We start from the raw sequence: 22,518 nt of genomic DNA on the forward strand, positions 1-22,518 counted from the left end.
AATAAAGCTGACTTTATCTCGGTAGAAAAATCGTTTAACTTCGAGTCCAAGTCGCTTGTCCCAACTTATGACTCCCAGAAATATAGAATAATGAAAGCTGCTTTATATGCACAATAATAGTAATTAGGGCACCCTCTATCCAATCAAGTAAGTCAAATTTGTTTCAAAAAATTCAAAATTCTCAAAGGCATTATTATTTTCTTGAGATATAAACTTTACAATTTTGTAATTTTCATATTTCATAATGTTTTTAGCTATAATTTTCGTTCAAAAAAATATTCAGTTTTGCGGCGATACAAGCACCGTGAATTTGGAGATAAGTCGTGCTAGTTGTTAAACAGTCTCTAATTGTAGAAGAATATCTGTTAAGTCAATGCATCTATAAATGACTTTTAATTAGTTGCAGTTATTGTTGTGTCAGTATTGTATAGCATGCCGTAAAATGACCATGTGAATTGCATACAAATGTCACAAATGACTATATAAACATCTATTTATTGAACTTTAACAAAACAACAAAGTGCAAATGTAAAACAAATCTTTTTTGTGCCATTTAGTACAGAGCTTCTTTAATATGTCTTGTCCATATATTGAAGCAATAATGATAACAAATAAAAAATTCTATATAATAAATACTTTATATAGCCACATAGCAAATATACATAATTATCTCTAAAGTCAGAGCTCTGGCAAGAAGTTGGAAGGAAGATACTATTTCCAAAACCTGTAAGGGCGTAATAACTAGTTTTTGAAAGGCCCAGAGAAACACAAATATCCGACAAAGGAAAATCCCTGACGTTTTTGGAATCACTATGGACGCATTTTGTAGGTCTCAAAAAGAGGATATGTCCGGGGAAAAGAGGAAGTCTGGTCACCCTAGCTTAAATTGACATTTTTCAACAAGGGTAACGTATTTAATTACTAAATCTTTTAATGTCTGATAATAATAGTTTTATTTTTATCGTTCATTCAGAACTAAAGATGAGAATAAACAGTCTATTGGATAAATTCTTTTGAGGATACATAAATTATAGTTATGTAGAATATTCATACAATAAATGACATATTTGTAATAAAAGGGCTGATGCATTAGTGATGGAAATTATTTGAAGGAGTTTGGCAACAATCTCAATACGATACTCCTGTCTTCAATAAAGACTCTTTATGAATCTTTTATTGCGTAAGGATTATAAATGTTTTATTGATTTATATATTGCAAACTTATCAAAGCTTTATTTTTGGCACGTATGTGCTTTGCAGACAGACAGCATTACTTATATGATATACATTATATGATAACAAAAAGACATGAATAATCTCACAAGACACATAGTTGCTGTTAAAGCAATAATAATTTATTATCCCATGATACATTTCATCTTTCTTTCATATCATTATTAGAATGATAATGGATGCTCCATTCATGCGCTCCTAGTAATAGGTTATGCAATAGCCAATAAGGAATCATCAAGTGGTGATCGAAGATGTACAAAAACATGTTCACAACAATGAAGTCGAAGGTGACATTTGGTATGTATTAAATAATAGGATATGAAAAATTACATTGCTGAAGTCATGAGTTGACATCGTAGCTATTCATGAGTGCAAGTCTTGTCACAATTCTTCGAGCTCGCGTTCAAATGGAGCTGTGAGTCTAAAGTCGCAGATGAATAAAACTTAAGTAGGACTATAATCCGAGTTCTGGGGTCTATGAGTCCCAGGTTCAGCGGATTCAGTTTTCATAAATCCTATAAGAAAATAAATGGTACATAAATTATCATGGCAATTTGCAGAATTGGACCCATTCACCTTTTTTCTGTTCATTCGTTCATTTTCGGAAAGTTTTCGTTCGTCGTTCATTCGTTCACTTTTTTCTGTTAATTCGTTCATTTTCGGAAAGTTTTCGTTCGTCGTTCATTCGTTCACTTTTTTCTGTTAATTCGTTCATTTTTGAACTGTGAAAAAGAAACAAACATGGAAGTATAATATTTTGTTGGATAGATAAAAACTAATGTTCCTACGACAAGGTAACAAATCCAGTAAAATCAGAGCTTGACAATACAATATACCCATAACCTGTTTCCAAATATTAAGGATTTTTTATAATGCGGTGTATGGAATTATTCTGACTCCTTGCATGGTGCGGTATATTCCCCGGTATATTCGGTTTTTATATAATGATAATAAATTATAAGAAAAAAAAGCAAAAAGCGTCGAATGCACAAGATGTGGTAAGAGAGGCCACTATGCAGGAGTACAAAAGAAAGCTTTATTTCGATCATCAACTCTATTTAAAAATTTGAACTAAATAAATTACCCATCGATGCATTGAATGTCCATGGAAATTACTTCAATAATATAATAGCTATATATGACAGTGGTGCAATTGTATCTGTTGCTGGATCAAGAGTTCAAAGTAAATATCGATTCCAACCCAATTAAAAGAGTACCGTTTAAAATATATCTTTAAATTAAACTATTTATTTATTTACACATGAAGGAAGAGAGATTGTTGTATATTATTGATATATAACTTCCATATAAATAACTTTATAAATGTATATTATATTCTGTAAATTTATGCAAGACAAAATATATTGTTAGTTAGAGAACATCAAACCCATTATTACAGGAAGTGTACTCGTAACTTTTTAGTGACCACTGACCATAAAGGATGAATAGATAACTTTGGCACGAAATCGAAAGAATAGAAATGAGTTAATAAAGTTACAAATTATTTAAAAAATATTGCTAATAGTTACGTGCTGACAATTAAATGATAACAAAATATTCATTCCATTGGGTGATCAACAATTCCCTCAATTTCTTATTGCTTGGTTTGGATCTCCTTTTCGTATTGATGATATTAATCATACTAAAGACTATCTCAGCATCACAATTGACAATTGGAGTATTTTTGTATACAAGATTTTCACTTGTTGAGAGATCCTTTAGTTTTGTGTAGGCAGGATTCTTTTGAAGCACTTCTTTTAACTTGGTCTTGAATGGCTCTTCCTTCAAATCTTGTGTCAGATTTTCTACTATGGTTAGACTGGTAAGAAAGGCAATCTTTCCTCAAGTGCAGTTATTGATAGTTTAAATTTATATGATATGTTTGATGAAATGGTATTAATCCCTAATAATAAGGTACTTTTGTAATAATACCAATGAATATAATTACTAAAGAGGAAACTGCTGTAACTTCAACTTTTTCACTGATTCGGGCTCCCTTGTTAAAAAAAATCACCTTATATAAGCTATCACTGATGCCAAATAAATTATCAAGTAAAAAAAGGTTTATAAAATTCGTTAGGTAGGATATAGATTAAGTTTTTTACCTATTTTTACTATTTGGAAAAACATGAATCAGCTCAGCCAAATCAAGTATTAAGGTTGGTCTTAATATCACTGTCCTGGTGATACTTAATCTTAGACTAATCACTTTTGACATACCAAAAAATTGCTATCTGAAATATTTACAAGCATCCCCAAAAATGTGTTGGATTTTACTCTAGATTCACCATTTTGTAATAAATAAAATTCAAATTTTGCAAAAAAAAATTAGAAATGAATGGGTATGTAGAATATTGCACTCTAACCAAACTTCAGAATACCTATTTCATGCATTACCCTTCTCCAGTTATTTGAAAATGGTGTGCTGTGAGACATTTCGTAGAAAAATTCCCCATTAATCGTGCATTCGTTGAAAAATGAACGGAAAGCGTGAATGCCGCTCATTTTTCCGTTCAAATTCCAATCCTGATGTAATATAGAATATTGGAGAGTCATGCTCAACTTTGAATATTTTAACATCAAGTACATTTATTACATTCTACAACATTAGAGAGATAAAAACCACCCAAAATCAATCGATACGGTTAGCCAATACTTCCCTACTGTTTAACTATTATTTGGTGAAAAGTATGGAATTGTTAATATAGCTGAACAAGAGTTGTTTTGAGTGTCCAACCAATCAACCCTTAAAAGACAAACAACGGGATGAGTAGTAGAAAAGACAGAAATGTACTAGTAATTATAAAATAACACAAATAGCACAATGTAAACTTTTATGCTTGTGGGATAACACCGTTTGATTTTTTTAAAACTTTGAGTCCAAATCAAGTCACAAGTTTTTTAACTTTGAATTGGAGTCAAATCTGAAGTGATACTTTTAAATGCAAGTCCAAGTCCTCAAACCTGTTTTACAAGTATCTTATAAGTTATGCATAAGATATTTATCCGGCAGTATTCGATATTTTGGATAGGATTTTATAATTATTGAATTTGCGAAATACTCACAACAATTATTGTGACTTTTAATAGATTACATAAAAATAAATAAAAGATTTGCTTGAGTATATTTTATTTCTTGCAAAATAATATATAGCTTTGCAGTGATGAAAAGGTTGGGAATCATTGTTCTAAACTGTTAAATTCCCTAGCTCATTGTAAAAAGTCAATTAGAGTAAGTTAGGTATTACTGATTAGTATTTTTTAGAAATCAAATACTAAAAAATAGTTTTTTTTAGTATTTGAAATCATTTTCTTTATTTGTTACTACCACTACTCCGTAAATATAGATGGAATAATATCTAAGAAGATTACAAAATTTGGTCAAATTTTCCATACCAATGTAAAGAATAATTGCTAAGAAAATACACTCTGTAATAATAATAATGTTCGGCTATGTAACTTTGATTTAAATAGTTTTGACATGAAAGACAAGTCTATTAATATTTAATATAATGTTTTTCTATTAATGTTGTTTATCAGTTTTTTTTCTATCAATTTCGAATTATTATGGACCTCATTATTTTTAGTGATGTGCCCCGAGCTATATTTTTCTACATGGGTATTTTCGAGTTTCTAAAAAAATATTCGAGGAATTACGAGCTTTACTCGTTATTTATTTTTATTTTCCTTTAATTGGTTAGATGGAGTTGCACTGATTAAGTATAAGTAAACATTATAGTATTACAATTACTCCATCTAAACTAGGAATCTTTTTGTGAAATCCATATACATACATAAAGTATGTATTATATATTTCTTTCTCTAGGAATCACCTGGGATCAAACGCACATTGAGTTCAAGAGAATAATATCTCCCAAATCATATTGTTAAAGAATTATTAAAACTTGTAATTTAAAATTGTTTTTGTAATTAATTTTCCAAGATTCTCTTAAAAATTAATTTAATTAGTTTACTCTAAGATGTAACTACTATTTAAAAAAAAAGATAATGAAATACTGCAAGTGCTAGAGGAATTGGGATTATATTTAAGCTTAAATCTCAGGGGATATGCTAAACGAATTAGTTGCTAGTAGATTGAAAATCAAATTTGACCATTAAAATTTATGTTTAATAGTGGACCTTCCCTCATGTGTTTAGAAATATTCATTAATCTATATTAATGCAGCCAAGTTTGTCGTATGTATATTGGTCTGAGGATTACTCTTTGAGTGTGTTCTTAATAAACTGCGTAATTCCAAGCAATGTCGATTTCTCCCGCTAGTCTAAAAAAAAAAATCAAACAAAGATTATTTTTCAAACGAAATGGGATTAAGAGTACACATTGCAAAAAAGTCAACCTGTTTATACATAGTGTTGCCTGTGGGAAAACATAAATTCTAAATTTCCCAGAGAAAGGAAGTCAATCTAGGAAGATTTACATGTTATAATGGGATTGAAAAAGAAAAACAGATAATCCCAAGTTTTAAAGAGATCCAAGATTTTGACGGGATCCGAGCTTTAGACGAGTGCCGAGTAAAACTCGGCTTTTTATCCATACGAGCCGAGTTTTTTGTGTCGTTTTTTATTTACTTCATAAAACTCGAGTAGCAATTTACGAGTTTTGCTCGTGGCACATCACTGGATTATTTTTCATACAGGCAGGTCATAATTTATGATAATGGTACTATGTAAATTGAGATTTACATCTTGTTTTCATACTATAAGCTTGCAGAGATTAATATAAAAAAGTAAATTTACCTACAAATGTACATAACTATGTTTATACTTCTTTTGGTTTATTCATATAATATACTTCTATTAATTACACTCTAACTTTGAACAAGTGCTTCTCACTCTTTTAAGAGTATTTTTCTATAATAAAAAAAGCATAGGTATAGGGAATAAATTAATGAAATATTAAAAATGAGTGGACATTATGTATAAAAAATGAAATGGCCATGTAAAAAAGCATAAACTACCTATAAAAAAGATCTTAATTAGTCACTTATCTTGAATAGAATAAATATCAAGTTCAATATATGTGAATTGTTCCAAAAGAAAATAATATCATTCCTTGAATAAGCCTCTTTTGCCATGTGATTTTGGCTATTCTCTCTAGATATAGTCCAAACATTGTTTCAAATAATATGAAATGTCAGTATATTAAAAAAATTATAATAACACAAAAGTCACCCAGATAATTAATTTGAAGAATGTCTGGGAAGAGAGCAGCATAACTCAATTACCTTTACTTAGATTAGCTATAAAGAACTTTGAAATAAGAGAAGTAACACAAATCCTCCTCCGTATCTGGCAATGATATAGGGAGAAATTACAACGGTGTCGATCCTCAATTCTCATCCAAGTCCAACACGGACTTACACTTATGACTCCAAAACAAATGCTTAATTTTACTCTTTGTCTTTCGTGATTACTATATTCTTATTGTCTCACTTCAAAATAAAAGAAAAATGATGAAAGCTTTGGATAGTAAGAAATTCTCTTCAGATGCAATTACAAAATGAACCCAATCTAAATGTTGAATTATATATTTTTATAACCTATAGTTCCAAGCATAGATAAAACACATACAATGACGATCCGATAAATCCAACGTTCCAATTATATGGTAGTATCAGGTTTGTACAGTATAAATACATACACTAGCGCGTTCGTTAAATGAAGCTATAGAGTTTTTGAGGCATAAAAAAGTCGGATACTCCAAATGAAATTGCTAAATTAAATTGAATGTAGAAAAGCGAGAACTCTTTGATCTATGTCTGGGGTACCAAAGCTTTTTTTTCTAAAATGTCTATGGAGATAATAAAAAAAATTAGTGAGACTCAAGTTCAAAACACTAATATCCGACTAAAAATAACTATATTTTATTTTCACAGAAGTAGAATAGCTATTTCCGTTGTGATTCAATCATATCGATCTTCTCTTAATCCTATATGAAAGTATAGATGAATTAATCCACAATTTATTATTAAAATCTATTTTATATAAGTTATAACTTATGACTAGGGATGGACATGGAGCAAGTGCGTGTAAAAAGGAGGAGCGATACATATTCTATTGATTAAAGTTACAGTTTTGGAGGATAGAATATCACTTGATTCTACTATGGAAATGAGAATCTTGGATATTTCAAATTATGCTAGAACAGTTACTATAAAAAGTAGTCGAAACTTTCAAATTCAGGAGGAATACTTCATTTACTTCGTGAAACTCACCAAAATAACTTTCTTTTTACATATTATAGATCTATTAACATTGAGATCTCCTAAATTACTTCACTTAAAGTAGCTATTACGATATGTTAAACAATGAGTAATCAAAAATTCATGGCTAACACTTAGAAATAAAATCCGTCTTCATCCTATACATTTCAAATACGCTAAAAAGACTCAAAATTATCTTAAATAAATACAAACACATTGTACAACGTTTGTGATCCTTCAGGCAGTTTTTCTTCGTTGTTCGTAAATCCAAATACAACTGAACTTATAACTAATATTAATAAAATATATTAAACAATGGTATAAGACTAAGACCAAGTGTGATGAATCCAAGAAAAGCACTCCAATAGCATCTTTTTGAGCTATTTAATCTCGTTGATAGTAAAAGTAGATACGGTAAAGAATAAGAGGCTACCCACCATCTTTAGACAAAACTTATGATCCATCAATAAATATTCCTTCCTTTCTATCGATTGAGATTTTTCCATTTCTTCAAGTCTCAATTAAGGCCACGACTATGATTCATTTATTTATGTACCACAAGTCAATGAGTCCTTTCGAAATAGACTCAACATCCCAGATCCGTGAATCCTTACCTCTTCTTCTTATAATATTGAATAATATAAACTGGGCAAGATAACAGATTACTTCTTTATCATTGTTCCTTTTTTTTCTTCTCCTAGAGCTATATAATTAATCTGATCGAGATCATAGAGATATAAAGTATAGAGTGCTTACTCTCTAGAATGATGAGGGCAATTTATTCAAGGGTTCAGCTGAACAACATAAGGATTAAAACATTCAGTTATTATGTCAACATTATTCTTTCAGTTATCAATAACATCTCTTAAAATCTTAATAAATTATAATTAGTGATAAAATAAACCTTTAATTTTTACAAAATTAGTTTGGTATTAAGTAAGTTTATCTTAGTGGATATCATTGGAACTTGATGCATTCTTATTTTTTTCTTCGTTGAGTTCAATGCCTGCTTGTATTGCATTCAATTGTACTTCAAGAACGGCAGCTTTTTCTAGATCCCCAGAGCACGATCTTGCTAGTAAATTGTTGAAAAATGTGAAATCTACAATAATGTCAAAATAAGCTTTTTACAGTAAGTATTTTCATAACTTTATTAAACAATCATATTTTTTGGGATCCTTGTTAGTTCATTTAATATTCCATATGTATTATAAGTAACCATCTACTTTCATTTTTCCTGAAAATCCAGAGCTTCTAAAGCAATGGATAGTAAACTGCCGTCGCCAAGATTGGAACCTAACCAAATGGTCAAAAATTTGTTCTAAATACTCTGACATCATCAAGCACAAAGTTAAGTGCACGCAGTGCCCTCAATTTTCGAATTGCCAATGCACTTAAAAAAAGTAGAGTCCCATTGGCGAATTTTAAAGCGAAGAACCCATGAAGATGACATTACTATAAAAAAGAATTCTGATGGCATGATTGAAAAAAGGTCAATTGTAAATATAGTCATTGATCATACATATGCTCTACCTAGTACTATGGAATCCTTGGGGAGGTGACAAAAAGAGCAAAAAGATATATTATGATTATTTCCAAAAAAATGAACTTCTTTTAAAACATTTAAATCCTTTAGAAATTAAATTACTTGTAAAAGCAAACGAAGGCTTCAGAAGCGGATAACCAATGCTAAAGATTTAATTAAAAAAAATATGGTTTCTGGATTAAGTGAAGAAGTTCTTTCTGCTATATCATCTAAGTTTCTAAAGGAGCTCGTTCATCATATGATCCATAGTAAAAAAAATAGGAATTACAACAAGAAAAATATACTCAGAGGAATTAAAGCAATTTGCATTGACTTTACAGTTTCTCTCTCAGAAGGGTTATGATTATGCCAAAAGGACTTTCAACATGGCATAGCCACATCGTTATGTCATTAGAACCTGGTGTGGATAGATTGATGGTTCTCCTGCCTTTACTCTAGAATCATTTGAAGCATTAAGAATATGAGCTCAGGAACAAAAAAGTGCCAACGGCGAAAAAATCTATTACAAACTCGAAAATACCCGTTGGAAACTTTATGATCCATAGATTATCTGGAAGAGAAAAGGCAATTTGGTTCTTACGGCTTAGATTAATGTGTATATTATGTACATTAAAATGTAATAATGTTGACATAATAACTGAATGTTTTAATTATATATACGTGTATTATCATTCCTAGTATTACATATGATGTATTCTCTTGCAACTTTGCTATGTTTAACGCCCTTGGAGCTGTTTTCTGGCAAAATAATTTGGAAACAACGTTTCCTCATACTTTCAATCCTGAAATCCAGATAGCAGATATATTTGATATTTTCCATATGATGAAGCTCGTGAGGAATACATTTGCATCCTTCGGTGTTATGAAAAATCAAAAAGGAGAGGAGATTCGTTGGAGCTTTATCAATGAACTGCGCTTATTACAGAAACATGAAGGTCTGAGAGCTGGAACAAAGTGACGAAAAGCTCACATTTAATGGACAAGAATGAAAATGAGATGAACCTCCTTGAGTAATTTAATCTCGTTGACAGTAAAAGTAAATGCTTTAGAGAAATAAGAGGCTACCCACCATCTTCAGACAAAACATATGATCCATCAATAAATATTCCTTTAATTCTATCGATGGAATTTTGTTCCATTTCTTCAAGCCTCAGCATCCCAGATATTTGATTCCTTACTAATTTTCCTTATAATATTAGATATATAAATAAACAGCATAGGATTACAGATTACTTCTTTATCATTATTCCTTTTTTCTTCTTCTCCTATATAATAACTGTATAATTAATCTGATCGAGATACAACAGTAAAGTTCGAACCGATAATAGAAAAATACAAAAAGGTGGCGAAGATGTAATGCTACAAAATCTCATCGAGGAAAAATTACACCCCCCAAAAAAAAAAGAAAGAAATATATATATATATATATTTCCCACGGACACACCTGACCTTTCACACATTTATGCAAATATAATGTATGACTAAATTGTAGAATAAACTCAAAGAGATGTCCAATTTAGAATTTTATCATAAAAATCAAGCACAAGACAGGTATAGGTATTCTCTTATATTATTCACAGTTTGAGAAGTCAATGAGAGATTCAGAGAATGCTGATATCTATTTTGGGTATTAACCATCGGACACATATGTGCTAGATCAGCGTGCGTCATCCTTTCAATGTTCATCTTTGCTAATGAAAATGTAATTCTATTGTGATTTAAAACAGTGATCCAAGACATGAACACCCCTTTTTGAACAACAGTATGGACAAAATATGATAGAGAAGCAATCAATAATCGAAACATTCACACGAAAAAAAAAAATTGAAGAACGACTATGTTCCTTATATAGTGGCCGATTATTTTTCGCAGTGGGAGAAATATCTTGTTCGAAATCCCGTCAAGGTTTTAGAAAATAAAAAATGCGTACGATGGTTTCCTAGAAAAAGAGATGAAACATCTCATATAAGAATGTCTGCAGATGAAATAAGTTGCGTTGCAGATCTCAGAGTTAACCTGGTCAAGGGGAATATCCTTTGAATTTAGCCAGTTACGACAGATATACATGTAGTGTTACCAATTAATGGGTATGCCATTTCATTTCTTCTATATTAGGAGGAATATGTTGTCATCATTCAAAAGCTTCACAAACTCCGGATGAATCATGAGAAGAAGCGACTAGATCTAGATAGATATATTTCGATTCTTTGGGAAAATTTAGTCTCCCATCAAAAATACAATTTCTTTTTTGACGATAAAGAAGATTGGAGGTCATCTATTTGCGATCCTCGTTCTGGGAACAGAAGATTTGATGATTGTTCTTCTGGTTACGTCACTGAAACATTTGGCTTACCCTGTAACTAAAGTTGATAATATTGTAGAGAAAAACGCGTGCAAGTAGGAGGGGGGAAAAATACATATGGTATCATTGTTTAAAATACTGATGTGATTATCATCTGCCTGCTTTATTATGATTTTTGAGGGTATAACGTAAGTATTTATTAGAAAAATGTTTAATGAAGATATACTACGTATAATTGACTTAGACGTTTTTTATCCGTTACAATAGATTTTATATCATCACACTCCATGAAATTGTAATTCATTATTAACCTTATTCTCTGAATAATAGCTAATGAAACGACAAAATAGAGTATTTTGAAATATATTTGAAGTTCAAAGTTTAAAAAAAGAAAGCTTTAATTAAATATAATCTACATAATAAAAAATATACTATCATACATTTATGTTAAATATACAAAATTAAACAATTGGAATCATATAACTAATAACAATAAATTATATATACATACAGAATATTGAAATAATAGATTGATCCAAATAATATTTTCTTGTTCTGACACCGGAATCCAGTTAAATATATCATAACTTTAGGTTGCAAAACACAAGCAAGACGTGGAGTTTAGTCAAAAAGATAATCACCCCTCTTCTTTATGTGGAAGTTGCTATATACAATTGTGCACAGGATAGATATATATCTACCGATGAAATCTAACTAATTATTTATAATAAAGTAAATGTCAAAATCATAAAATTAGACAATAAATATACTAATAAAAAACATGTTAGAAATAAATCCATCTTAAAGATTTAGAGCAAAAGCTAATTATGTAGTAATGTCCGGCGATATTACTCCTTATTAAGGGCATCAAAAAAGATTTCCCTCCGTTATTTATGCTTTTATAATAGCATACTATTATCATGAAGGATATACACAATTGCTAATTATAATGCTACACCCAATGTAACTACCCCCTTTGTTGTGACCATTTAAGCAATTGTTTTTGCCTTTTATGAGTTTTCTGAACACCATTTCTTGGAGCCTATCAACCATAGCTAAGTGATAAAAAAAGTAATATTTATTGAGTATGTGATATTGGAAAACCTAATTATCATACCTAAGTTTTTAAGTGAAGTTATTAGTCTCAGACAAACTAGTTGCGAACCATCCAAAGCTACTACCCCCGTTGTTGTGACCATTTAAGCAGTTGTTTTTGCCATTTAATGAGTTGTGTATCGTAATTCTTGATATGTTTAGCTAAAATAGAATCATATTTTAGGGTTAGATTTGAAAAAAATTGAATACTTACTGTGAGATAGTACAAAATTCAGAGTTCCATTTCGATATTAGTAAATACTTTTTACTGATAACTTGATCGTCATTTGGTGTGGATGACTCAAAACATTTTTATATGTATTTCTATAAATGACATCAGTACCAACATCCTCCATTAATTTAATGATGGTTCCTCGGGAAGGGATAGGTTTACCCGTGTATTTCTCCATAAATTTTTTGAACGTAGATGATTAGCAATGGATAAGGTTATATTACATGCAATAAGCATCTTTGTGAGATCAGAGTTAAAGTCTGACTTGATGTATTCATCATTAACTTGATTTTTTAGATGAATATCCATGCTCTTGATATGAGATGAGGATAATGGGTGTTGCGTAATTCTAGACAGGGGACTAAAGGCACATTTATATCGACAAATCCGACAAACCATCTGTTTCTCATCCGGTAAGTATTTTCCAAATTCCTAGGCCTCCATTTTCAGAAATCCAGACAGAAGGCGACGTTATTTTTTGCATTTTATTCAGTTCTCTATCGACTATCCCCATCTAATATTATATTAATATTGAATAATAAAGGCGGGAATGATAACGTTCATGATTGATAGAAGAAGATGTATATTATTTAATCAATGATGTCATAAGTATTTCTTCTCTTCTCCTCGCACGCTTTTCTATTCTTACCAAAATTATCACCCTTACCTATAACTACAATCCAATTATGCTTTAAGATAGAAAGGCTTGAGTATTCAAATTTTTAAAATGTTCAATGTCTATTATGATGCAATTTTAGTTTAACAGAAATTGGACAAGAGACAATGGTAGCAAGAAAAAATAGTTAAAATTGACAACATACACAACAATGTTTGATATGGATATAAATAAATAAATAGAGCATACTTTTATGTCAAATACCCAAACTCTTGTAAGTTGTACATTCTCTGTAGATTAGATTAAAGCATGAAACCAATACAACGCGACCCTTAGCTTGAGGAAATAGTATCGTCAATATTTTTAATATATGTTCGCAAAATGTTGCTTCTTCTACGACGCCACTCTGTTATTTATCTTACATTTTCCACATTTTGTACAATAAATGTATTTTCCAAGAACATGACCAAAAGCCAAAAAGAATGTCAAAAGCGTGATGTTGTTCCAACCGTTTCAATAATATGGTATTTCATATTTTATAGAAATTATATAAATCCCAAAAGCAATATTTTTTTTACAGTATTAGGTTGAATATATAATGATAAAAATATCGTACATTTATTGAAAACAGTTCTAAATTGCAATGATGTAAACGGGATCTTATTGTGTTATTTATATTAATATCATTTATAGGTCAGAGGAGTGATATAAATTCTTTAGATCAGAAAGCTAACTTAGCCTATTTTAAAATGCTAATGGGGAATCAAGATCAATTTGGAACACTTCAGAGAGTGTGTAATTCTTGTATACTATTTTTAAGTTAATAGACCATGGAAAACGAAATAAGACGACGACGTTTGCTGAGAACTAAAAAAATTATATATAAAAAAATAAAATCAATTAAAAAAATAAAATTTTCTAATCATTCAAAACTTTCTTATCATTAAAACTTATATATGTATTTAATGAAAAAGATCAATAAAATTGATGGCCAAAATAAGTATCTTATTTTCTAGAAAATCAAAGGTTTGAAAATATAAAATATATATTCCGAAATTGGAAAAAACTTGAACAAAATTGGTGTCAATTGAAACACGCACAAACAAACATATAAAATAAATTAATCGAATAAATGGAATTTCCAAATGAGACGTCAAACGCAATCCGCTTTTAAATTTACAGTTGAGACAGTGTATGTGCAGAAACAAATGAGATTAAAACATTTTGACCTTCCCCTCTCCATCACCAAATGCTATATAATCCTCAAACAACTAACATAATCTATTAAATCTTCACGGAACTTCCAATCGTATGAGGAGTCATCTGTAAGAAACAACATTATGACTTATTTAGATCAAGTTAAACTTGTTAAATATACAAAGAAATTTGACCTTAATGATCTAGGGAGAATATTTACTACAGTATACAGCTACTTGTAATATTACTGCTACAACAGCGGTAGTAGTTACTCTATCTTGATAATAGCTCTATGGTTAGTACCCTTGCCTATATTTTGGAAAAGTTTTAAACAGTCACCATTGATCGAGTCTTAGACTTCATATTATACTAAAATATCCAAAAATTGGAGATTGGATTATTATCAATTATCCTACCTGTACAAACTTATACTTATAATTTTATGACTAAACCAAACTTCTTTCTTATATAGATACATATTTGACATTACAACAAACATTACAAAATTATTAAGTATGAACATGACAATACAATATAAATTGGAGTAAAGGTAAATGAGTTAGAAAAGATGGACGAGTACCTATTGAAATAATTTTGATTTGATTTGTCAAAAAAAGTGTAACATTATAAAAAATTTAAAAACTTACATGTCTTTTTTTCATAACATTTGACTTAAATATATTCTACATATCATAAATTTTGAAAGTTCCAAAATTTTTGAGTTTTAATTATGAGATGTAAGCTTAATTAAAAGTTAGATTTGGTATCAAAATGACGAATTCATGTAAATAATATTATTACTATAGATATTTTTAAATACAAAAAAGTCTTCAGATCCTATCAACACTCAAAAATATTTATAAATGTACAATGAATGTTCATTATTTGTTTTTAAACAGTCAAGCATATTTTTAAGTTTCTTCATTTGTAATTATAACTGAATAGTTTTATTTGGTTTATTAAGGTTTATTCCTCGCTCATTGGATCAAATATGAAACAAAAAAGAGGACTCCTTGAGCCGAATCACATTCATGAGATTTATAGCCTTTGAACGAGAATACACATATCAATAGTTTTTCTCGTACAAGATATTTTAAAATTGACTTTTTATTCATATTTTTCATTTCATTTCCTTTTCTATAAATTATAATTTTATTTTTTTCAAATTTTATTCTGTAATAATATAAGAATTGATATAAAATTTGACATTTTATGAGGATATCAGATTTGTATAAATACATGATTTAGTATATACCAATAGGCATATATAGCTATGTACAATACACTAATATATATATATATATATATATAGTTGCAATCAAGATTAATAGAAATACAAGTTTAGGCCATAATGTAATCGGGCTTGCAACAATTTTCAATTTGTTGAATTTTACCGAATGCTGGACAAGACATACCGATTTTGACAAAACACGCGACCAATTCAATTTTATGACGTCACTATTGCTAGAATTTTCAATTTGCTGGGTGGTAAAAGAGAAGAAATTGACAAAGCACGCGACCTTTTATATTCTATGTCGCCATTATTAAAAAACTTGGTGGAAGTCCAACATCAGTCATACATGTGTTATGTTATAAATTATTGAGCCTTAACTTTTGTTTTCTAGTCGCGAGTCTATCATTGTGTAATAATTTCAAGTCACAAGCCTATAAAATATGTACTCGTGAATTGCGAAGTTATTTTAAATCGAGTCCATATTTTCGAAATTATACCTATCTCTGCCTGTTAATATTAATCATTGATTGTAACACTTCATCCCTTGCTAATTAATCAGCATTAAATAATGAAGTTCAAGTAAGATATTTAAATAAATGCCCCTTTCCGCAATAAATACTCTTAAATAAAAATAAAATATTTCCGCATTTTTTTTTAAAAGTTAGTAGTTAGACTTATGGGTTCACAGACATTTTCCTTCAGAAACATATTTAAAAAAATAGTTGAAATTACGCTTAAACCTAAACTTTATTTCTTAAAGTTAGGGATAATTTATTTTGTTTGTTACTTCTTGATGAATTCAATACAATTTTGGAATGGATACATCCATACATAGAATAAAAATACACGTTACACAATTGATTATATCTAGCAATGCATGCATATGCATAATTTAGATAGGTAGATTATGCAATTTCCAATAAGATCCTATAAAAAGAAACAATTTCAAAATTTAAACCCTAGCTTATATCGTTTGTTTTTCATAGAGTGAGAATCAAAACATTAGCTTTACCAAGTAACACCTTTTTTCTGACACTTTAGATAATATTTATCCTAGAAGAAAGGATGATGTCTCTATAAATTTTCCTTAAAATTCTCGAGAATGGTTTACTCCACGAGGAAAAGTTATGCATAAAGTTATCTGGAGTACCATAGAGCAAATACATAGTGATGAAAATCCTTTTATCTTGAATATTAAGGAAACAAATGAAATGAACTATTGCTATGTATTTGGACGTAAAAGTCTGAAAAAAGTCAAAATATGAATTTGAAAAGGTGCTCTTACGTTGTGTATAGTGTGTTTCTTCCATAAATACATCAATTACACAGGGGAACACCAAATTTTCAGCAATTAAATTAAGATTAGAATATAATTTACATTTGAGGGCAAAATTTAAAACGGATCTCAGTTTTTCTCTGGGTCGTCAGGTTTCAGGAATATTTGAGATTATAGTAATTCGAGACTATTCTCGTTCAGAGAAATTTTTCATCATTAAGACAATCACCAAATGGAAGTATGATGAATAAAACTGATGTAAAAAGATGTTTTATGATTATAAAATTGTTTTTTTTTTAAATTCTGAATTCTATTCTGAACTTTTCATATTTCCATTTTTAAGCTGAAAAAGGATGAAAAACGACACTCTTCTTGAGACCATTATATCATTAATACTGATAAGGAGTAACATAGCTCATATTATAGAAAAATATTTTATCTTTTATTTTAAAAATACCTATTTAAAAAATAAGGATCTCCAAGGACTTTAGTTCGATTTGGTATTTTTTGAGTGATCCCATTTTTTAGGGGGAGGAACAAGCAAATATGTAGCATTATAGTATATTGTGTACGATTCCAATGTCCTCATACCCCGTGATAAATAAAATCATAACATAATATAACTAATACCGCGCTTCGCTCGAATTCAAATAATATAATTATTAATTACTATTAGGTATATTTTGAATATTAAAATTATCTACTCATCATGAATGGATCTCTTCATTGTCTCGTTTCTATCCTGGAATCCCCTTTCCGAAGAAGGGAGTCCACTCTTCTCTCTTATAAAGCCTTGTAGTTTTCTTGGAGGAATATTCATCACGTCGCCCCTCTTAGAATACGGAATTCTGAGCAAGACTAAGAACATCTCTTGAGATGGTTGATCAAGTTAGAAGTATCTTCCTTTTTCCCTAATTCATGGAAAACTAAAAAGTCCACATCTTCAGGGATTTATGAATGAAGAATGATTGTAGGCTTTAAAAATTGTCTAAGTAAAATTGCATTTCAATTTCAAATTGTAGTATATTTTAGTTTTATAGTTATATTTTCACACTGTTGCAGTACCTAATTAACAAATTATTAATAATATATTTAACATATACAGCATTTTATATGAAAGCAAATGGATCCCGTCATAGTTTCAACCGTTGAATATATTCATTGTTCTATATGGATGGAGAGATTCCCACAAAAGGAAAAAGTCGACTCTACTCTAGTATGAAGCTTAGTTTGGTTCGGTTTTCTTCTTCGGCTAAATTTTAAACTGCTTCATCAGTAGTATTTTGAATTCCCTTCTTTTTAATACCTACTTCGCAGAAATAATATCGAGTCTCGTATCCTCTTGAGTTCCGCTGGTGTAATACAATGCCTAAAATATGTTGTGTCCCTGGGTGTAAAACAAGATATAATAATGAAGGGAAGGATCCAGGGGTTATTCAGTAATAAGTTATTCTTCATGTATTCACGAAGAAAGAAGATATTCGTCATGAATGGACTCAAGCAATTCCACGGTCTAGTTGAAAGCCAAGTCACATGAGAGAGTTTGCTAAATTCATTTCAATCCCTCTAACTATGAAGTTACTTCTCAGGGACCAATACGAGGCGGAAAAATTATTTCTACCGTCGACTCCAAGAAAGACTGAAATCCGATGCGATACCATCCAATTTTTCAGGTTTGAATATAAACTATATGGGCTAGAAAATCGCATATGTGATTTTTTTCAAGCAGAGCGAATCCAATACTTTTTAAAGCTAAAAAGTCTTATCGATGGAATGTCTTTACCTTTTGATTTATATATATATATTGATTCAATAGGAAGAAGAATCCGTCATGTTCTACGCCCTTGCGATTGTCCCTTCTCCTCATTTGAAATGGAAGTCCTCTGGTTATAAGACATTTTTCTGAGTTGGCTCTACGGGCTATCATTACATCAACGAGTCAGTTATGCAATTTGATCTCCAAGACTAAATCACTATGTTGGAAACAGATATGATTGATATTGATCCATCATTGAGAATTCCATTGACTTATTGACTGAAGGTTATTGTGGAAAATATCGATAGCAGATTCCATCGTTACTTTTTTTGGCTGAGCAGATTGAATTTTGTAAATTCAAAAGAGAACATAGGAAATACTCCCAAAGCACGCTTGGTAAATATTGTTGTTAATTTAATGTGTTAATTTTAAGTAACGCTTTTAATTTTCAGCAATGGCTCTTATTTGGAAAATGCCATCAACATCTTTGTACAAACTTATATAGAGCGAAATTAATCTATTCAATGGTTAACAAAGCTCTCAAGCTGCTTTTCAGTCGATACAGGACTTAGTCATCAAACCGTCAAATATGAGAACAAAGTCAATAATCTCAACGATTGAGAAAAAATTGTAACCATTATTATGGATGAAATATATGGGTAAGCTGCAAGAAATTCAAGGCACTTCAATACCAAATTTATAGCTTTTTCATTTCAGGCCAAAAGTTTTTGAGTATACAGGAGGGGAATTTGACGGCATTGAACAAGGAGGGGATACAACAACCCAGACTTTAGCTTGTGTGATGATCAAGAGCTTAAGTAACAAATATGAAGACACTATTGCAATGGTACCTTTGACAAAATTAGATTGTAAAATTATGAGAAGATTATTACTAAGTTGTAAAAGTAATTCAGGAAACAGAAAATTCTACACTCAAGAGCTTTGCAACAGCACATTTGATATGGATATAGTCAACCCTTGTAATAGTGAAAAAAAGTTATTTTTGCTATCTGATTCAGAGCATATACAACAACTTATTGGGAAGAAAGTTTTTAAAATGCCCTTCGTTTTATGGTGAAGAAATTATTGTTGAATTTATCCATTTAAATAAGTTCGAGTTTCATCTAGAGGAAACAAAACCTCGACCTGTGAAGTATGCACACAAATTGAATGACAAAGTTCTTAACCATAACCCGATTGAAAAAAAAAAAAAAAATAAAACATCGTCTAACCTTCCAGATGCCTTCTTCCATGAGAGTACCATTTATGGTCTTGAATTTTATGCAAAGAATGGTTACCCTGAATTCCAAACAACAGCAAACTTTGTTAAGCTTATTAGGCGCTGGTGGAATTTATTCAACTACATGCCTTTGAAAAAGAAAGATCCCAATCGTGAACCAATAACACCATTTAATTTTGAACTAAAGAATTCTTTGCAAAAAATTATTAATTGTTTGAATTTTTTTCGACTAACTCATCAAAAGAAATTTGTTTGAGTGGTGAGACATTTTTAACATGAATCCAAACAACTTCTGCTATGATGCACTTGACTCAATATTTAATTTTCAATAAAATTTTTAGTCATGTTTTAACTGGACAAATTCAGTCAGGCCCATTGGAACGAAAGTTTGGTTTCTATCGATATAGTAGTGGATGCAACTATTACACGAGTGTGGGGCAGTTCCTCTAAACAGAAAAATATGTACGATAATCTTCACTTCACTTCAAGTTTAGCAAAATGAGATTGGTCATTTAATAAGTGAAGAGGACAACTCGCAATGTAACCTTTCAATGCTATCTCTGTTTGACGAAATCAATAACCACACCCTTGAATAACATAAGGATTTTATCAGAAATATCTCGAGAGGATCTTTAATAGAACCATCAGATGAACTATTTATATTTATTCAGGAAGCCTGGAAATGTTATGTATCTATTTTTCAATCTATTGAACATAAAAGAATACTTTTCAATCATTTAAACCAACGAAATCTCTTTGTTGAAAGTTTCATTCAGTACTTAAAAAAGGAGTCTAGTTTTTTGCTTGGCCGACAATGCGAGAATGGTCATCCGTTCGAAAAATATTTGAGGCAAGGTGTATTACGTGATAATTTTGAGAACTTTGAGAGTGAAGCAAAAAACATGTCTCCGACAGTGTCCAAGCAATATACAGCGGACACACACAGATACAGAAGAAGAAAGAAACAAGCAGATGATGCAACTGAACCGGACTGTGAGCAGTTGGCCCGTGACAGGTTCAGAGTGACAGTGTTCATTGCTACCATAGATAGTCTCCTTGCTGAAATGGATCGGAGGTATCACTCCTAAAAACATGTTTAGCACACATTTGGACTTCTAAACAACATTCCATCTATCTCCACACAAGACCTCTGTTCAGGAGCACCTGATCTCCAGAGGAAATATTCAGGTGATCTAGAAGAAGATTTTGTGGAACAAATTGGACAGTTCAGAGAAATCGTTAAGGGCAGCATGAACCTCAGATAGGTTACTTCTGAGTCATATAAGAGGACGGAGACTACAGTCAGTGTTTCCGAATGTTGATATAACATTGAGACGCTTTTTGACTTTACCTGTTACCAATGCCACTGGGGAGCGTTCATTTTCAAAACTTAGACTTGTAAAGAATATAGTGAGATCCACAATGGGCCAAAACAGACTCAATCACCTGTCTGATGAACATTGAGAGTGATATTCTTAGAAAACGGTATTTTACCAGCCTCATCAAAGACTTCACATCTAGGAAAACAAGAAAGCGATCCCTGGGAAAATAAGTTGTGTCTATTTAATGTGCTGCAGTTCTGTTACATTGCTGCCACACACACAGACAGGTTTTCTGCTGCTGTTTAGGTTTTTTCTTGAAATCGTATCACTCTGCCCCACTGCTTGATTTGTGCAAGGTGGTCTGTGCTGCTGCTGCAGCAGGCCTGTCTTGGTTCAGAATGCTTAATGTTTGTTAAGCATGTTGATGTACTTTAATTGACTTTCTGTAGTATTTTTGTTACAAATAAAGGCTGTTACAGTAAATGAGTGTTAAATTACTTTTTTCTGGGAGAACATGATTCATAAAGGGGCCCAGAGAAAAAATAGCCTTGGGGCCATGACTACCTTAATCTTCCCTGCATATATACCTATAATATAATATTAAATATTTAAAAATAATGTAAGTTCCAAGATATTGCTTTCAAAAATTTTAATTTTTCATTGGGATTATATTGTGCCATTACTTCTTGCATTCTTAGATTACGAGTTTTGTTAACACTTTTCATTGGTACAATATTGCCACGTTCTAAATCACTTTTTTTCATGCCAAACCTACTTTTATTTTTAAATAATCTATCAATTTCCAAAGATTTGGATGTTTATTATCGTCACTTTCCTTCTTCCTTCTCCCTGGCCTCGTGTACCACCGATGTAATGCGTCTCAAAATAAGAAACCAACTCTTGGTCTAAATCACAATCATCGGCAAGCTCGACAAATCCAACAATAACATTTTCAACTTAAGTTTACAATGTGCCTGTAGATATTTTTATATATATGGAATGAACATCCCGTAATGTTTGTTTCAGGAAACACATTTCCAAAGGCATTCAGAATTGACGTTTCAAAATTCATCATTAATGTTTGAGGGCTTAATTAATTTTTTTGATACTTCAAAGTAGTAAACAGTTTGTTGTATGTAGCTTCATAATTATTTGGAAGTAAGATAAATAATCTTGGCACCGATGCATATTCAAGAATTATGTACAAAGTAAAAAGTCGCTAAAGATTTCCAGGGCAGCATTTTA

General features: G+C 30.6%; 2 long non-coding RNA genes across 4 annotated transcripts; both read left to right on the forward strand.

Annotated features, from left to right (window-relative positions):
* Positions 1 to 489: 489 nt before the first annotated feature.
* Positions 490 to 1,078, forward strand: LOC121128264 (uncharacterized). Its single transcript, XR_005868130.2, has 2 exons — positions 490 to 905; positions 974 to 1,078. It is a non-coding gene; the product is annotated as an uncharacterized lncRNA (long non-coding RNA).
* Positions 1,079 to 18,221: 17,143 nt separating this feature from the next.
* On the forward strand, positions 18,222 to 20,693 carry LOC121128111 (uncharacterized). 3 transcript variants are annotated; one of them, XR_005868040.2, is made up of 4 exons: positions 18,222 to 18,628; positions 18,772 to 19,107; positions 19,164 to 19,370; positions 19,429 to 20,693. It is a non-coding gene; the product is annotated as an uncharacterized lncRNA (long non-coding RNA). The 3 variants fall into 3 exon arrangements; XR_011783117.1 differs by having other exon boundaries at positions 18,490 to 18,628; positions 18,685 to 19,107; XR_011783115.1 differs by lacking the exons at positions 18,222 to 18,628; positions 18,772 to 19,107 and having other exon boundaries at positions 19,114 to 19,370.
* Positions 20,694 to 22,518: the final 1,825 nt, after the last annotated feature.

Source organism: Lepeophtheirus salmonis, chromosome 1 (genome assembly GCF_016086655.4).
Source record: "Lepeophtheirus salmonis chromosome 1, UVic_Lsal_1.4, whole genome shotgun sequence".
NCBI classification, from domain to species: Eukaryota; Metazoa; Arthropoda; class Copepoda; order Siphonostomatoida; family Caligidae; genus Lepeophtheirus; species Lepeophtheirus salmonis.